The sequence below is a fragment of the Vidua macroura genome, chromosome 12 (genome assembly GCF_024509145.1).
Source record: "Vidua macroura isolate BioBank_ID:100142 chromosome 12, ASM2450914v1, whole genome shotgun sequence".
NCBI lineage: Eukaryota > Metazoa > Chordata > Aves > Passeriformes > Viduidae > Vidua > Vidua macroura.
In genome coordinates this window covers 2,421,347-2,427,014 of record NC_071582.1, presented here as the reverse complement: position 1 = coordinate 2,427,014, position 5,668 = coordinate 2,421,347, and positions in this window count along the sequence as shown.

Below are 5,668 nucleotides of genomic sequence, written 5' to 3'. Positions count from 1 at the left end.
GGCTGGTGGTGGCACAGGCAGGGCTGTGGTGGCACAGAGAGAGCTGTGGTGGCACAGGCAGGGCTGTGGTGGCACAGAGAGGGCTGTGGTGCCACAGAGGGAGCTGTGGTGGCACAGAGAGAGCTGTGGTGGCACAGAGAGGGCTGTGGTGGCACAGAGGGGGGCTGTGGTGGCACAGGCAGGGCTGTGGTGGCACAGAGAGGGCTGTGGTGGCACAGAGAGGGCTGTGGTGGCACAGAGAGAGCTGTGGTGGCACAGAGGGGGCTGTGGTGGCACAGGCAGGGCTGTGGTGGCACAGAGAGAGCTGTGGTGGCACAGAGAGGGCTGTGGTGGCACAGACAGGGCTGTGGTGGCACAGGCAGGGCTGTGGTGGCACAGAGGGGGCTGTGGTGGCACAGAGGGGGCTGTGGTGGCACAGAGAGGGCTGTGGTGGCACAGAGAGAGCTGTGGTGGCACAGAGAGGGCTGTGGTGGCACAGAGAGGGCTGTGGTGGCACAGGCAGGGCTGTGGTGGCACAGAGGGGGCTGTGGTGGCACAGAGAGGGCTGTGGTGGCACAGAGAGAGCTGTGGTGGCACAGGCAGGGCTGTGGTGGCACAGAGAGAGCTGTGGTGGCACAGAGGGCTGTGGTGGCACAGAGAGGGCTGTGGTGGCACAGAGAGAGCTGTGGTGGCACAGGCAGGGCTGTGGTGGCACAGAGGGCTGTGCTGGCCCGGGCAGGGCTGTGGTGGCCCCCGAGGTGTCGGTGGCCCAGGCAGGGCTGTGCTGGCCCAGGCCCCTGGGAAGCTCCCGTGACGCCCTCTGGGGATGCTTTGGCCTCTCCTGCCCTCCCTGCGGAGCTGGAGCTTTGCTGTGCCCGCAGCAGTGCCAGGGGAGCAGGGTGCCAGGGAATTGGGGGTGCCAAGGGAGCGGGGTGCCAGGAGAGCGGGGTGCCAGGGAATTGGGGTGCCAGGAGAGCGGGGTGCCAGGGAATTGGGGTGCCAGGGAATTGGGGTGCCAGGGATGTTGGGTGCCAGGGAATTGGGGGTGCCAGGGAATTGGGGTGCCAGGGGAGTGGGGTGCCAGGGAATTGGGGTGCCAGGGGAGCTGGGTGCCAGGGAATTGGGGTGCCAGGGAATTGGGGTGCCAAGGGAGCTGGGTGCCAGGGGAGCGGGGTGCCAGGGGAGCTGGGTGCCAGGGGAGCAGGGTACCAGGGAATTGGGGTGCCAGGGGAGCTGGGTGCCAGGGATGTTGGGTGCCAGGGGAGTTTGGTGCCTGGGAATTGGGGGTGACAGGGAATTGGGGTGACAGGGGAGGGGGGGGGTGCCTGGGAAACGGGGGTGCCAGGAGAGGGGGGGTGCCAGGGGAGCAGGATTGAATTGTGCCCCTGGGATTGCCCTGGGCTGTAGGGAGGCACTGCTGGGACCTGGGGCTGGGCTGGCACTGCTGGGAGGAAAATTCCCTCAGCTGAGCCTGGAAAGGGCCTGCTCCAGGATGGGCTCAGCTTCCAGGATGGGCTCAGCTTCCAGGGATGGATCCCGTGGTTAAATTCAGCTTCCAGGATGGGCTCAGCTTCCCATGGTTAAATTCAGCTTCCCAAGGATGAATTCCATGCATGAATTCAGCTATCCATGGATGAATTCATCTCTCCATGGATGAATTCAGCTTCCCAAGGATGGATTCAGCTTTCCATGGATGGATTCAGCTTCCCAGGGATGGATTCCATGGATAAGTTCAGCTTCCCAAGGATGAATTGAGTTTCCCCAGGATGGATTCAGCTTCCCATGGTTAAATTTAGCTTCCCATGGATGAGTTGAGCTTCCCCAGGATGAATTCCATGGTTAAATTCATCTTCCCCAGGATGACTTCAGCTTCCCATGGATGAATTCAGCTTCCCCAGGATGGATTCAGCTTTCCATGAATAAATTCAGCTTTCCATGGTTGAATTCAGCTTCCCATAGATGAATTCCATGGTTAAATTCAGCTTTCCCAGGATGATTTCAGCTTCCTAAGGATGAGTTCAGCTTCCCCAGGATGGATTCAGCTTCCCAAGGATGATTTCAGCTTCCCATGGATGAATTCAGCTTCCCATGGATAAATTCAGCTCTCCATGGATGAATTCCGTGGTTGAATTCAGCTCTCCATGGATGAATTCCGTGGTTGAATTCAGCTCTCTATGGATGGATTCAGCTTCCCCAGGATGAATTCCATGGTTGGATTCAGCTTCCCCAGGATGGATTCAGCTTCCCCAGGATGGATTCAGCTTCCCATGGATGGATTCAGCTTCCCCAGGATGAATTCAGCTTCCCATGGATGGATTCAGCTTCCCCAGGATGAATTCAGCTTTATTCCCAGGATGAATTCAGCTTTATTCCCAGGATGAATTCAGCTTTATTCCCAGGATGGATTCAGCTTTATTCCCAGGATGATTTCAGCTTTATTCCCAGGATGATTTCAGCTTTATTCCCAGGATGATTTCAGTTTTATTCCCAGGATGGATTCAGCTTTATTCCCAGGATGATTTCAGCTTTATTCCCAGGATGGATTCAGCTTTATTCCCAGGATGATTTCAGCTTTATTCCCAGGATGGATTCAGCTTTATTCCCAGGATGGATTCAGCTTCCCAAGGATGAGTTCAGCTTCCCCAGGATGATTTGAGTTTTATTCCCAGGATGGATTCAGCTTCCCCAGGATGCATTCAGCTTCCCCAGGATGATTTGAGCTTTATTCCCAGGATGGATTCAGCTTTATTCCCAGCTGCCCTTCCATGCTCTGCCCAAACCAGCCGTGCTCCATCCCCACACCTCCACCCTCCCTGAGGAGCCCTGTCCTTGTCCCCTGGCAGTGGGAAATGTCCCCAAACCCTTCCCAGAGCAGCAGGAGGAGGAGCAGGAGCTGCCCCAGCTCAGGTCACAGCAGGTGACAGCCGTCCCTGCTGCCCTGGTGGCCATATGGCCAAAGCCTGGTGGCTTCGGCTGCCCCTAAGCTCCTTTCCCAGGAGGTGCCCCCAAGATTCCAGGGTGGAGCTGTGGAAAATGGGATGGATTTATTCTGCTTATCCTCTGCCATTCTGGCCTAATCACCCTTTTTTTTTTTTTTTTTTTTTTTTTTGTCCTAGAGAGAACAAGCCAAATACATTCTGTTTAACTTTTTAACTTTTCAGGAGTCTTTAAAAGCTTTATTCCTGGGAATTACCCCAAGTTCAAACCCACTGATAGGAGGGAATTACCTCCTTTAACCCCTCTTCTTTCTCATCCCTGCCCTCAAATGGAGTGGAATAAGCTCTCAGCATGACCAGAATTCCCTCTGGAAGCAAGTTCTGCCCTCTGGATTTATATCCTTGGGAAGGGAGCAGCCAAAGGGAAGGCTCAGAAAGCTGAACCTGCACAAATCCCTGCGCCCTGGAGAGTGCAAGGGCCAGACTGGGAAATTCCTGCTGCCTCCTTTCCCTCCCACTCTGTCTGATGCTGGCTGTTCCATGGGTTTGATCCCTGTGAACAGTTTTGGGAGCAGCTGGATGCTTGCATAATTAACCAAAAATCTGTGGGTTTGATGTGAGAGAGGCTCAGGGAGAAAGGAGATTGGGATGGATCCTCCCGTGAGCCTGGAGAGGGCTGGGACTTGATCCTGTGCCACAAACAGCTGACACAACAGAAGTGGCAATAATCCCCCATTAAATATCTCTCAGTTGCTGGGGCTCCCTGGCTAATTGACTTTCCAGCTAATTGACTTTTCGGGATGGGGCACAGAGCTGTGCACGAGCTGTTCATCTTCCTCACTCAATGAGTGCCTCACAGCCACATGGCTCCGGGATTTTGGGGTGCTGGAGCACCTCCACAATTCCCAGGGCGTGCTTTTGGGGTGCTGGGTCCTTTTCTGTCCATGTTTGGCAGGGTGGATTTGGCTCTTCCCTTTTCCAGCCCACCCTGGACTGGGGCTTTGTGGAGTTGGTGTTCTTAGGATGTGTGGATTTATTTCAGGGTTATCCTGCCCTTCCATCCAGCTGGAGCTGCTGGCTTATTTGAGGTGCTGGAGCACCTCCAGAATTCCCAGGGGATGCTTTTGAGGGGTTTTGCACCTTTTCTCTCAGTGTGTTTGTCCAGGTGGATTTGGCTCTTCCCTTTTCCAGCATCAGGACTTTGTGGAGTTGGTGTTCTCAGGATGCCTGGATTTATTTCAGGGTTATCCTGCCCTTCCATCCAGCTGGAGCTGCTGGTTTATTTGAGGTGCTGGAGCACCTCCAGAATTCCCAGGGGATGCTTTTGGGGTGCTGGGACCTTTTCTGTCCATGTGTGAATTTTGCTCTTCCCTTTTCCAGCCCACCCTGGACTGGGACTTTGTGGAGTTGGTGTTCTCAGGATGCCTGGATTTATTTCAGGGTTATCCTGCTCTTCCATCCAGCTGGAGATGCTGGAGCACCTCCAGAATTCCCAGGGGATGCTTTTGAGGGGTTTTGCACCTTTTCTCTCTGTGTGTTTGTCCAGGTGGATTTGGCTCTTCCCTTTTCCAGCATCAGGACTTTGTGGAGTTGGTGTTCTCAGGATGCCTGGATTTATTTCAGGGTTACCCTGCCCTTCCATCCAGCTGGAGCTGCTGGAGCACCTCCAGAATTCCGAGGGAGTGCTGGAACCTTCTCTCTGTGTTTTCCATGTGGATTTGGCTCTTCCCTTTTCCAGCCCACCCTGGAATGGGACTTTGTGGAGTTGGTGTTCTCAGGATGCCTGGATTTATTTCAGGGTTATCCTGCCCTTCCATCCAGCTGGAGCTGCTGGTTTCCAGCCTTTGGAGACCATTCCAGCATGGTGATTCCCAGGTGGAATAGGGCCTTAACCAGCTTAATCCTTTTAATGAGCCTTAATCCAGCAAAGCCGAGCTTTCCATTTCTTTGGGGGAAAAATCCACATCCTCCTGGGAGTCAGCAGCTTTCCAGGGGGATGATTCTCCTCCTTCTGGTCCTGCTTTTCAGGGAAGCACAGGGAGGACGGCAGGGCTCTCCCAGGTGTGTCACCTGGAGATCAGGAAGGAAGGGTGACACCTTTCACCAGGGGCTCTTGGAAAAAAAAGATGAGCACGAGGAGCAAAATCAGCTCTGTAGGTGCTGGATCTCATCCCAGCAGAGGCACAGAGGAGTTGGCATCCTGCTCTTCTGGGAGGTGGAATTGCACTTCCCATTTTGTGTGAGAGATCCCAGGATGTGAAACCCCCATCCCGAGGTTCCCCTAAATTTTTTTGTGTTAGAATTAAGAAACAAACAGAACTTTCAGTTTTTTCAGTCCTCAGGTTGTTGTTAATTTTTTTCTCTTATCAACAATTCAGTACACCATCTATATACCAAAAAAAAAAAAAACACCAAAAAATCACAAAACACACAAGCTGAAAATCTTTTAAAACTGTTTTGTTCAATTAACTCTTAAACCTTTTTACCAATAACTAATTATATTTCTGTCCACATAACATCTGTGTTGTGGCTCTTTCTAACCAGTCCCTCTGTGCCGCCAACACTGCAAAAAGTGGAGCAGGTGAAGAACAAGAAGGAGATCAAGCAACACCCAAATTCTTCCATCTTGTCTCCTATCCACATCCATGCTAAAACCCCAAAACTCTTTTTTTCACCCTGTGATAAACTATATCACTGTCTGTTTCACACACTCATGGATTCCAATTCATCCCAAAGTTCTAGAAGCTTTCTCC